General features: G+C 45.6%; 1 long non-coding RNA gene across 1 annotated transcript; it reads right to left on the reverse strand.

Annotated features, from left to right (window-relative positions):
- Positions 1-6984: 6984 nt before the first annotated feature.
- On the reverse strand, positions 6985-13366 carry LOC121107495. The gene is made up of 2 exons (XR_005841678.2): positions 13091-13366; positions 6985-12888 (listed from the first exon to the last, which is right to left on the reverse strand). It is a non-coding gene; the product is annotated as an uncharacterized LOC121107495 (long non-coding RNA).
- Positions 13367-13738: the final 372 nt, after the last annotated feature.

Consider the following 13738-nt stretch of genomic DNA (forward strand, 5'->3'; position numbering starts at 1 on the left):
CTTCCAACTCAAACTGTAGTATTCCACTCCATTCCATTCCATTCCATTCTATGGAGATCAACATGGCCACTGGAGGCATCACCCTGCCATGCTCACCTCCCAGCCCACGGCTACTTCCCAGCACCTGCACCTTCACATGGAGCAGCACCAGCAACACAGAAAGGGGCCACTCATGGCTGCAATGCGTGTTCCCCTTTGCAGGATATATTTTCCAAGCAAAATGCAAATGCCTTTCACATATATAACGTCTGCAGGCAGGAGCGCAGCAGAGCTGGATTTAGTCACACAGCTCTCCCCATGTGTCACCACCAAAAGGTCACTGCGTCTCTCCTTACCCCACTGGCGCAGTGCCTGACAGCGCGGGCGGCATTATATAACGCGGCCTTCTCAGAGCTCTGAGCTCTGCAGACGTGCCTCCCGTCATTACTTCCTGCAAGCAAACAGCCCCGGGGGCTCTGCAGAACCCAAGAGCCTCAGAAACCCTCAGTGCTGCTGCTTGGTTGCTCCCTGCGTGCACCACACTGCTGCAAAGACAACTCTCTGCTGCTCATAGTGTTCCTCCTTTGACCTCTGTTGGTATCAAAGCTTGGAGCTGGTCAGCTGTAAAAAGAGCAGTGCTGTCTGTCTGGGATGCTGCAAAGCTTGCAGAGAGAGTGGGGCAATGTGGGAGTTGGTGTGATGGGTCTGGATGCAATGGCCATTGCAGCAGCCATATGCACTGTGTTGTCACCTCTTGGTCTTGCCAAGCTCTGCAGCATGACCTTGTCCTTGTCCATCTCATAGCAGAATCTTTCCCCTCTAAGCTCCCAAAATAGAACCATTAAGGGTGGAAAAGACCTCAAAGATCAAGTCCAGCTGTCAACTCACCCCCACCATGCCCACTGCCCACATCCCTCAGTGCCACATCCCCACAGTTCTGGAACACCCCCAGGGACGGTGACCCCACCGCTCCCTGGGCAGTGTGTGCCAATGCATCGCCTCTCCATTGGAGTATAAATTGTTCCTAATATCCAACCTGACCCTCCCTCAGTGCAGCTTTAAGGCCATTACCTTTTCACTCTGCATCCAGTGGGACCTCAGCCATGGATGCTGATGACAGGACAGAGACGGCCCCATGACGTGGCTGCATTGGGGCTACATAACTGCTCCCATTCCCAAGACCCGGACCAACCCATGGGGTGGAGAACGCCCGCTCAGTGCAAACCCTCGGAGTGCTTTGTTCCAAGCAAGGAAAACAAACATTTAACTTCTTAATTAACATCCTTCAACTCTCAAACAAGCCAAGCAATTATTCCTTCTATATGTCACTCACTCTAATGACTGGTTAATAATAAAAGCCATGCTGGTCTGCAGTCTTCAAAGCCAGGAAGTAGATTTTAGAGTTAATCTCCTTTCACAACAAGCTTCAAAACATGTCTGTGTTTATTCTGGGACAAAACCATTGGGAACGAATAGGCCTGAACAGGGCAAGCCATTTTTTTTTTTCTGTACGTAATTTTTTTCTATATCCTTATTGAGAAATATGTATAAGAGAGGAAAGTGCTTTGAAGGCAAGGCTGCAAGGGAACAGCAGGGCTTTGAGCAATGAGTTTTGAGCAATGAGCTCTGAAAGCAAGAGGATTCCAGCAGCTGGTGCACCATCAGCCTTGCACCATGCACTTGTCTCATTTGAACCAAGGTTCAAGCCCATCAGCCTTCCCTGCAGGGTGACCCTTATGTCCTCAGCCTTCCCTGAGCAGTGCTTTGGGCAGTTGCTGCGCAGGGGTAGCTGAGCACGAGCAGTGCTAAACTTCTGCTAGGCTTCTATCTGCCCACCTTGGCCCCAGGGCTATGAGTCCTTCTCCAAGCCATGGCCATAAGCCTGTTTCCTGGTAAGAGCTGGAGCGTCTCCTGGTACCAGACCATCCTTTTGCTGGGGCGAGGTGCAGGGTGCAGGACATGTCCTGGGCCTGTCCTGGTAGGATGTGGGCAGCTCAGCATCCGGAGCCAGCAGCGAGCATCAAAGTGCTCTGAGTCACTCCAGGGAGAGGCTTCTCACCCATAATTGTGTTTGTCTTCAAGGACTGCTGTGTCCTTTTCCCAGCTCTCAGCATCTCTGTGCCTTAAGCACTGTTTCCCAGAAACTTAGCCCAGAGCACCAGAGACATCAAAGTGAGGGAGCACTGTAATCCGTGATGTTTCTGTGAGTCCAGAGTGGGGAAAACAAGAAAAATTCCTTCTCCCAAAAGATGTGGCAATGTGAGCAACGGGAGAGGAGGAACAGTTTGGAGGGATGTGGAACAATCATTAAACCTCGGTCTTTCCAAGCGAGGAGTTGGGTGCTCAAAGATGGCTGATTACTTGGAAAAGAAAAGGAAGTGAGTGGAAATCAAAAAGAAATGGTTACACTCAGCAGAAGATCAGGTCTGGACATGCTGAAAGCAAGGAGAGGAGGTCAGAGAAGCCCAAACCCATTGATGGGAGATGGTTTCTCACCTCCTGGGCAATGACCCAGGCTCCAGCCCCATTGTAGGCTCCCTATGGAGGTGGCCTTCCCTCTCTGGCTCTGGGATTTTTTCTTTTTACAGGGATTAATTGAACATATATTGGTGGGTTTTGTTGTAATGGGAGTTGCCATGACAACTGCTACAGCTCTCCAGAAAAAAATAAATATATAGGAAGGTCTCAACTGTCACTGGGGCCATCTGTCCTTTCCATGGCGGTCATTATAAAGCCATGTACAAACCTCCCTGAGCCAAATCTTCATTTAAGCCCATGGAGATAAAAGCGCTTGGTACGATTTATCAAAAAGCTCCTCTCTTGAATCACTGTTTCTTTTCTCTGCACTGACATGATAATTTCCTCTCTATCGCTGCAAATTAAATTCTAATGAGGAAGCTTCGCATTTCAATGTGATGGAAAGCTTCTCCTCCCCAAGATGTGCAGAAGCATCAGGCTCACTGCGGAGGGAGAAGGGTGCAGAAGGATGCAGCAGGATGGGAACAGGGGCTGTCCAGTTGTGCTTTCTCTGTGACACTCCTACACAGAGGGCACCCCTCTGTCCCAGCAGCCTGAATGGCCCTTTTGGCCCCAACTTTCCCATCCTGAAGCCCCACAGGAGAAAAACAATGAGGAAAATGTGAAGGGACCCCCACTTGAAGGTTGGCAGAGCGTTGGCTTTAGTTTGGATGCTCTCTGGGGGCAGGAGGGTCTTGCTTGAGGCAGAGGGTGGCTTCAGGGTTGACTCAAAACCACTTCTTCCATTGGTCACTGCAAGCTTATGGGGCCACAGATTCCCCATCTGAATGGTTAGGGTGAGGGTTGTGGTTAGGGTAGACTTGGAGTTTTTGTTGGGGTTGGGGCTAGCACTGAATTTAGGTTTGGAGTTAAGGTTAGGTTTAGGTTTACTTTCAGAGTTGGGATTGTGTTTGGGGCTGGTGTTGGGATTAGGGTTAGGGTTTGGGTTAGGGTGGAATGGGGTGAGGGCTGGGTTTGGAGTTGGGGTTGGGCTGGAGTTTAACACTGGGGTTAGAGTTAGGGTTAAGATTAGGGTTAGGGTTAGTCTTAGGGTTGGGGTTGAGGTTAGGGTTAGGGTTTGGGTTAGGGTTAGGATTTAGCATCAGGGTTAGGGTTAGGGTTAAGATTAAGGTTAGGGTTAGGGTTTGGGTTAGGGTTAGGATTTAGCATCAGGGTTAGGGTTAGGGTTAAGATTAAGGTTAGGGTTAGGGTTGGTCTTAGGTTTGGGGTTAGCCTTAGGGTTGAAGTTTGGGTTTGGATTTGTGTTGCACTTCAGCACTGGTTTTGGGGTTAATCTTAGCACTGGGGCTAGGGTTAGTGTCAGGGTTAGGTTTGGGTTGGGATTAAGGTTGAGTTTGGGGTTAAGGTTAGGGTTAGGATGAGTTGGGTTAGAGTTTGGAGTGAGAGTTAGGGTTTGAATTGGTGTTATGGTTAGGGTTGGAGTTGGTGTTAGGGATAGTACTGGGGTTAGGGTTAAGGTTAGGACCGGGGTTGGAATTAGGGTTAGGATTAAGTTTAGGGTTAGAGTTAGGGTTAGGTTTGGGAGTTCCATCAGTGAGCACAGGGGGGCTCAGAGGGTTAAACCTCCACATCCTTTTGGAGCCTGTTCCCAAGGGCCACTGAATTCCAGAAGTCTGCCTCAATTTGGCCTTCAGCATTAAATCAGGAGCAGAATACTTCAACCCCAACCGCGCTGGTATTAGCTTGACCTCTGTAATGTGAATCTGCTGTGCCTGCGTGACGCCGTGCATCAGAATAATCTGACATCTGCGACGATCCAGGGCCAATGCCACCCTCAGTGGAAACAGCAGGGCTTTATTTGACTCAGTGGCCTTTCCTACAGGGTTGCTTTTGGTCAGGGGAATGCATGCTGCTGCCTCCATGGGGTGATTTACTGTGTGCCTGCCTGTAGTTGCAGCAGTGCTTTTTTGGATAGTGAGCTGTGCACTGTGGTTTGGAAGCTGTTTGTGTTCCAGCTTCACTTTGGAACTCCAGCCAAAAGATACAGGGCAGAAAGGAAAAGATAAGAAGTCCTGGAAGAAGGTGGTTGATCAGAGCCATTGTTATTCTAGGACTGCTAATTCTGAGAAATCTCAACTGTAAACAAAGTTTGTGTCAATCACTAGGGAAAAAAAAAAGAGAGAGAAATAAAATGTATGTAATTGAACTCCATTCCTTGGAGAAGTGCAGCTGCTGGGTTGCCCCAGAAATCTTCCCCTGGAAGGGAATCATGACTTGTTCTGGACAACAGAGCTGGATCTGGGAGTCCCCAGCCCAGTGCTGGGGTTGATGTGCCCTGGGCCAAACAAGGAGCTGCTCAGGGTGAGCCCATGCCCTTCTGCATGCACACACTGTGTTTGTCTCTGTGTACAATGGGAACCATCTGATTTCCGTGAGACTATTCAGCCCTTTGTACAAGCTGTAGGATTAACAAAACACCATGGCTGATGAGGTCACTGGAGAGAGAGTCAAGCTGTGACTGTATGGACTGCACGTGGCAGGGGCATGGGGCAGCTCTGGGGTAACCCTAAGAGGAACAGACAGCCAAACGCCACTAAAGTTAGGTGACATGATGACAGTGAGGCAGGCAGGACAGGTCAATCTAAGAAGTAATGAAGTTCAGCATAATGGCCCTCATGCATCAATTTGCAGAAATGTCCAGCAAACCAACCCATGTGCTCTAAGAATAGGAATGGAGAATGGAGTCAGAGAAACAGCAGTGCAAAGACATCAAACCAATTCCCAGGAGGGCATTCACCTGGCTGGGGTGGAGCTGACACATTTATCTGGGTCCCCACTTCTGAGTTTGGAGCTGAGAGGAGATGCATTGCTGCATGCTCAGCTTCTGACTTGGAAAAAGAAAATGTGCTTTGGCACTCTCCTTGGAAAGGCTTTGGACACCCACTTCAGGAGCCGACCTCTGCAGAGACATGTTCCCTGTGTTCCTGGAGGCAAGCTGTGTGTACCCATGTGAGTGACCCTTTTTCCATATCCCATATTGCAACTGAACTTCATCCAATGAGATGAGAATCTTCTGAAATGGAGAATGATATCATTTTTTTGCTCACCTTCCCCAAACAAAGAGTTGTGCTGTTGACTGCTTGAGGTCTGCTCCTGGTCTGTATTTGCTAGAAGTTCAGATGGAGTTTGGCAAAGCTGCTAGGTAAGTCTCTCAAGTAAAATAAGCAAATGGCTTTTTAAGATTACTTTGCCCAGATGCTACTTTACCTCCTTTTTGCCTGGGACACCAAAACTTTATAGGTTAGTATAGAGACAAACAGATCTACAGTCTCACTGCTGACCTAAGGATGGAATTAGGACTGGCAGAGTCCATATTAATGTGAATTACGGTTTCATACTCATAGGTTGTATATGGAATATCCATTAAGAATGGAATGCCCATTGCTTTCTTTAGGCTGGGCTTGCAGGACATCATCCCATCCTGTTCCTTTTCCTCATGTCCCTGTAGTCCTATTTCTTTGCCATTTTGAGATCTTTCTCACATACAACCTTCATTGCATGGGTCAGCCTCTCTGGTTTCCACCTCACTCACCACTTTGCCTTCCAAAATCTCTGAAATACTGATTCCTGGCTGCACCTCTTAATTTATCTGCTGACATGGTTGTAGCCATTTAGCTCTGAAAACCATCCAGAGTGTTGGTTATGGGAAGGGCTGGCTCAGGAATGAGCCAGACACAAGGCGGTCACGTCACCTGGGAGAGAGTTACCTCTATGAGAACTTGGCTCCCTCTTAGGAAAACGAGAGTTCAGAAAACTGATTCCTGTGTTATTTTTCTAAAGGTGATAGGCCTTGGTTTTCAAAGAAATTGCTGTGGAGACATGGATGCTTGGCCAATAACTGTACTCAGAGCCAGGAAATCTCTACCTGAAGTGCTCCAGACAGGAATATCTGCACTGAACGAAGGATTGGGTCCCTGGGGAGACTGAACTCTAGTATTTTCAGGCACTTAAAAGACTATATAATCTGAAATATGAGATTTGCATCTTGAAACTCTCAGACAGGTAGCTGACTGGGGTGCCATTGGTGTGCTGGGTGAAGGTGACTCCGAGCCCTTAGCCATGAAAGCTAAATCTATCTGCATTTGGTTTCATTCATGCTTCCAGGGTAGGAGAGAGAACTTAACAACTAGCATGGCAGCATCTTAATTCTATCCATGATTAGTCTGCAAAAGACATTTACCAATGACATTTACCAAAGACATTTACCAACTCAGCTGTTCAGATTAGCTGGAGATGATTAATGATACCATATGGAAATTTCAGGGGTGTCATCACCATTGTTTGGTCTGTAAACAATCTGTGATGGACGTAAACCAAGTTCTGAACAATAGTTCAGCATCTTCATGGCCAAAAGGCTACCCTGTGAGAAGAAACCAGAGCTTCCAAAAACCACACTGTTGGTTTGATGTGGATGGTGATTTAGCTTCACCAATGCTTGCGGTGAAGACTCCATCATGAGCACTCAACAGGAGTGAACAAAGACTTTATTTTTCATTAATCTAGACCACAACTTATGCATTTGTTGAAAACAAAAAAGTGTTTTCTGGCAGCATTTTGACATTGAATGGCTGGAAGTGGAAACCAAGGATCACCACCTCCGTTCCCAGTACCAAGCTTTTGCCATTACAGCTCCTTTGAACTGCCAAGGAAAAGGTGAATAAACACCCAACTTTCATGGCCTTTAATGTTCATTTTATGCAAAGTCTTGGCAGAAATTCTTTGCCAACAAGCCAAAAACTCAACATAGTTTCCTTTATGAGGGCTGCTTATTCAAGCTAAGATCTCCAGCTTACTGATCTTAAATGGCCACCAGGATTTTCTGGTAAATATTTATTTGCCCAAACATTTGTACTGATAGGTCCTATTAGACAGAAATAAAACAACAACAACAATAAAATAAAATAAAATAAAATAAAATAAAATAAAATAACAACACGATACACCTTCACTATGAATGAAATAGAAAAGGTTTCCTACAGAGTCAGATGAATTTCAAGAACTTGTGAAAAAATCCTGAGCTGTGTATATCTGTATAATTTTATATCAGTTAAGGACACATAAGGAATTAGGGGATTTCAAAATTTCTTGTTCATACTCCATTGATGAAAATGCACTTTTTTGGAACATTTACATTTCCAGATAAGGAAAATGCTAATAACAGAAATCTGTGAATTAGCTGCCGTTCTCCTAAAGAAGCCTTTTTGTCCATTTCTTTTTCAATCTCTTTGTTTCAACAGGGAAGCATAGTAATTAGCACTGATGGTCTGACTGGTAAATTATCAACTACTAACTTCCATTCTACAATGTGCTTGAAAGACAGCTTTGATTGTGGAGACCAAGACCACAGCTCAGGCTGTCTGGGGTGCAATGGTTTGAACAAAGCCACTCTGATCATGAAGGAATATCCATTTTTCTGTGATATTTGCCAATTTTCTGGGAAGGAAACAGTGTGAAGACATTAAGCTTTGTTGTTGTGTAACCATTAATCTGATATGGAAGGATGTCCTGAGATGTACAGTGAGTCATAGCTGTCATAAATTTGTTTAGATCACACCAAATTGATCTAATTTCCTCTTCTATAGAGTAAGAGAGAGCAAAGAGATGAGGAAGAATGGTCAAAAATCATTTGTCTTGGTCTTAGGAAGGCTTCTCTATTGACTCAAATGGTACATTCTCAAGTCAGCTGTGGTATAAGGCCTAACGATAACTACTGAAAGGGGTAAAATTGGTTGGAAAACTGTTTTTGTTCAGAGAGAGTCACAGTTTGCTGCCAGGAAGAACATCTGAGTGGTTCTACAAAGAGCATGGGATAATTGTGTGCAAGCTGAACACATGGCATTGCAATACTGCTGCACTTCAGCAGAGATATGGGCTGATGGAAGGGAGTGCAGGAGAGAACACAAAGGGGATAAGATGTCTAAAAATGAGAAGATTGAAGGATGACACAGTAACAATTTCCAACGCACGATGGACTACCAGAGAGAGAAAGGGTGGAAAACATGTCCTGTGTCCTAAGGCTGAAAGTTAAATGTTATGTAAAGTCCTCAGCTAGACATCCTCTTTTCACCCCAAAGGCCCCCACGTCTCCAGCATCACGTGTCAAACTTAGGGCCTTTTGTTCAAAAAACCTCAAAATTCAATTTACACAAGGAAGCCATCAAGGCAGCCAAAAGATACGATCAGTACCTGGATATATCATCTTCACTGATGTAACAGGTCCACAGGAGTGCTCCACAGCTTTAGGAAATGCTGTATATAAAAAAATTAAGGTCCAATTGGAGTCTCAGTGATATCAGTGTAAATCAGGGCCAAGGAGTTATAGAGGCATGAAATGAGATCAGAAGAAGCCCTGGAGCTCTATTCCATGCTCAAGACCTATCACTGGTTCCCTGTTAGACTCCAAGAGAGATCTCACTTGCTGACTGTGCTCCCATTGGCATGATGCCACTGTTGGACTTTCTGCTGGAATCAGCCATCCAGTAACTCATTACCACCAAATCATTAAATTTTTTCTCCCAAATCCAATTAGTCTCGTAAGCACAGAACAATCCATTCTGCTTTCTCCTATTGGATATTTAAATGGGTGGCTTTGTATTCATTTACTGCTGTCTGAAGCATTAGCTTTGGGGTGACTGGCAGGTTATGTAAGCAAATGCAGGCAGACAGTAGGCTGTCACTGACACAGTTTGGATAATAGAATCATTAACGTTGGAAAAGACCTCTAAGATCACCGAGTCAACTCCACGCCCATTGACCATGTCCCTCAGTGCCACATCTCCATGTTTCATGAACACCTTCAGTGGTGGCGACTCTACCACCTCCCTGGGCAGCCTGTGCCAGTGCATCACTGCTCCTTCTGAGAAGAAACCTTTCCTAATATCCAATCTGAACTCCTCGTCCCCACTCTGTGTTGCTGCTGCTGTGCTCTCGGGAAGAGCTCTGACCATTGGAGAGGCTTTGGGCTGCTCGTAGAAGCCACAAGGACAGCACATAATGAGCTTTCAGCTTATTGTTGCTAAGTGGGGTGGCACAATTAAAGCCCATTAGCTGACATGATATCACCAGCTGGGAAGAAACACTTGGTGCTGTGCAGGAAGGCAGCAGGACGGCCCTGCTGTATCTGCAGCACCTGTGGAAATGCTGAGAGTTCTGTTCATGCAAAGAAGATACCGACAGCCTCTTTCCAAACCCATGGCTTTGCACAACCTTTGGTTTGCAGCAATGCTCTGTCTGGGATGGTTTTCTTCTCCACTATGGAAAGGTGATACAAGTTTTGCAATCCAGCAAAGCTCGGGGCTGAAGGCAACAAGCCAAGAACTGTGTAAATCAAAGGGAGTTCCCCTTTGTATTCAAGGAGGCCAAGATCTCACCCCAAAAAGTCTTGCAGATACAAAGGTTCGTGGGTTTTCCTTTTGAATCCCAGGAGATTTGTAGGTTATCTCAGGCTGAAAACAGGTTCTGCCCTCTGCAACCCATCCTCTGTGTTCAGGATAGTGCTGTGTGGATGGGGTGGGAAGAAGGCTCTGCTCTGCCCCCTGTGCTCTCCAAGGCAGAAACACAGCGCGTGGTCTGCAGCAAGAGGATGGCTGCTCTCCTGGGTCCTCCTCTGGTAAGAGCAGAATTGATGCATTCAGTGCAGGGCTGGAGATGTGAGCTTGCCAACTTTTAGTTAAGCATGTTGCCCTGTTTAGGCAATTAATTATATTCTCTGTTGCTACAGCGGGGCTCAGAAATGTGCGTGGTTCCTGGTTCAGGCAGACCCATGCATGGCAAACGTGGGAACGTAGCATGCATTGAACTAAAAATCTGTCCTGTTGCAAAGGGATCACTGTAATCCAAGATGTCACTTGTGTTTTTGGGAAGGCATTTGATGACTCTGGCACAAGTGAGTCTCTGTTGGGCACTGAATACCATTCATCTTCATAAAAAAAAAAAAAATAGTTCTTTAAAACTGAATTCTTACCATATGAATGTAGCACAGAATTAGAAAACCACACTTCTTGGAAAGTCCTGCTTTTATCTGGGCTACAAGGAGTTAATGGCTAAAAGATGTTCTGCCCGCACCACAGACGTGTCTGTGTTGGACATGTTTTATACGCTCATCGAGGAGCAGCATTAGAGATCCTTTATAGGGAGTTTTTGCCCTGTTGGATTCTTTCAGAAACACTAACAAACAATTATCCCTGTTTATTAACACTTTGTAAATTTATTAGCACGTTGTAAAATGTCTATAAATGGAACTTTAGTGGGCAGCACAGCCCAGAGCACCACCTAACTAAGGAGGCATTGAAGCCCAGGAACTGGTGGGGCAGCTCTGGGGTCTCTCCCATGTGCAGCACATAGCTTGGTGAAAGCTGCTTTCATCCTGAATGCAAAAACATTTGGGTTTTGCTGAAGAGGGTTTGGAAATGGAGGTTTTCCTCTTCCACGCAGAAAGGAGAAGATAACAAAAAGCAAAAGCTGTGTTTGCTCAACGCTGTTGGGTTTGAATGCATGAATTATGTCAATCATCTCCATATGCCAGCAGTTGGACTCAATGATCCTTAAGAGCCCCTTCCAACTCAAGATGTTCTATGATTCTATGCTGAGTTCTGCTCCAATTCAAACTTCTTTTATTTATGTTTGTCTTTCTTGGCTGAGATCTGCCCATCTCCTGATAACTCAGCCTCACCGGTTCCATGCAGTCAGGGTGGGGGACCGATCAGATCAGGCTGAGCACAGCAAAGCGCCCAGTGAGAACCCAAGGATACGGCACTGTCTCATTTCAGTGTGAAGCAGAGAATTCTATTTATAGAGAAAACAGCTCAAGATTCCCAAACGGTGTTCTGCAAATTTCCATTCTCCTGGTGTCTCTTTTTCTGTAAGCATTTCACATGCACACAGCACTATAATTTAGGAACCCAGTGACCCCACGCATTTTATTTTTCTTTGCCACCCGTTTGCCCTCTTGTTCCAAGAGCAGGAATTTCCTTGCCAGAGCCTGCAGAGCAGAGCCAGCAATGAGCACTCATGATTCTTTGCACAGAAAATGTCCTTTCAGACCCCCTGATCTCAGCCTTTTGCAGCACCCTATACAGAGTGCAGCACCACATTAACAATTAATAACAGGGCAGCAATAAGGAAGCAACTTGACAATAAATTTGCTTTAATTGGACAGGAATGTTGCCAGGTAACCTTCCCATTTGCTATCAGGGCTCTTTATTACTGGCAAGGCCTCCCCTTCCCTCAGGCCCTTATTCCATCCAGCACTGTGGGATGCTCATCTTGGACCTTACCCCACTGAGGTGTCATCTACACATCATCTCAAGGCTGAATTAACACCATGTGCACCCAGCAAAGCTCTGGAACAGAGAGTTGAAGCATGGAGAGGGACTTCATTCACATTCTATTGTAAAACAAACAAACAAACAAACTAAAAAATATCTAGCATATACAGTCTTACTGCCTGCTGTCTCGCAAGAAAAAATAATCCAGAGGAGGTTCAGACTGGATATTAGGTACATTTTATTCTTCCAAAGAGTGGTGGTGCATTGGTACACACTGCCCAGGGAATGGTGGGGTCACTGTCCATGGAGATGTTCTAGAACCATGGGGATGTGGCACTGAGGGATGAGGGCGGTGGGCATGGTGGGGTGGGCTGGGGTTGGATGGGTGATCTCAGAGGTCTTTTCCAACCTTAATGATTCAGTGATTACTCCGGGAAGGACTGGAGCCCAAGTGTCTCAGCAAAATCAATCCAAAGACTTTAGGCACAGGAAAAAAATCTCATTTCATTGGTGGATATTGAAACTAAAACATCCATTACCAAAAATCTACATCCCAGCTCCCTGAGTTATGGAAAAATCCCACCCATGGAGGTGACCCCAACCACCCAGGGCAATGGGATGTCACAGGGGAGTAAATAGGGTGATAGTTAACTCCTCAGACCCTGCCCCTTTGGATGTGGCCCTTTCCTCACTCAGACATTTCTGTCCATGATGTAGGAGCAATTGAGAGTAATTAGTGTGAGATGATGGTTGTGGTCACCAAGACCATCAATAGCTCTTGTTTTGGATGGGAATACAGTCTGAGCAGCTTCTAGAAAATGACTTCATCCATCTCCTGTCTGATTCATTTTCCCATATTTCAAAGTTCAGGTTATTGCCATCAAAGGAATGGAGTAATTATGCCCTGGGAATCCAGGAAAGGAGGAATCCAGCACTGAGTGCCTCTGTAAGGCAAGGCAAAGAGCCAGAGCAAGGTGTTGAACGGCAAGCAGGTCATTGGGATATGCCTCCATCACTTCCCTTCTATGGTCTGTTGTCAGAGGATTCATTTCTTCTTCAATAGAAGAGAGAGGAAGAAATGTCACTCCAGCAATTCAATTCTCTGCTGTGGGTGAAAGGAAGAGAAGGAAAAGAAAAGACATGTCTTGGAAATCTCCTATTTTACTGGTACCTGTAACCACCCATTGCAGAATTCTTGGGTTTTTCTTTCTAGCTAGGCATTTTCCTTGGTTTATAAATACGTCATATAAAAGTGCAAGATCATAAAGTTTACAAGTTATGCAAGGGCTGACTTACTGTATAATTACCTTTCTTCGCTCTCGGGCATTTCTGTCTTCAACTGTTACTCTGCAAGATCCAGCGGGCAGCAGAACCAACCAGGAAAATAAAAATAAAAGCTAGAAAAAGGAGGTAGCCTGGTATTCGGTGGCTCAGATCCGACATAAACACTGCCGGGATAAGCAGACGTGCTGGAACGCTGCGGGATTTGGGGTCAGGGTGAAAATCCCCTGGTTTTCACATTCTTACACCCCAAACCACAAAAGTGCAAGTTTCTCATCTTCAGCTTGAAACCTCAGAGCTCTGGTAGCCAAAAATGGGACAATTGACAAATAGGAACTCCAACCAAGAAGCGCTGCAGAGAGATTGGCCAGGAAAGGAAAAGTGAAACATTTCCAAATACAGAAAGCTTTGCTGCTGAAGACAAGGATAATATTTGCTATGCTATCCTAACCAAATATGCCACTCAGCACTCTCTCCTTTATCACAGTTATTTTAGTGGTGTTGAGTGGGGTCAAGACTAAGTCAAAAATCTGCAATTTTTCCTTCCAGACAAAGCTGTTTTCCCAATGAAAATAGAGACTTCACTAAATGTGTCCTAAATGCAGAGTCATCATTAGATGTAGCATTTGCTGCCCACTGTCTTCTTAGTAATTGCTGTGCATAACTAACTAAAA

This window comes from Gallus gallus, chromosome 23 (genome assembly GCF_016699485.2).
Source record: "Gallus gallus isolate bGalGal1 chromosome 23, bGalGal1.mat.broiler.GRCg7b, whole genome shotgun sequence".
NCBI lineage: Eukaryota > Metazoa > Chordata > Aves > Galliformes > Phasianidae > Gallus > Gallus gallus.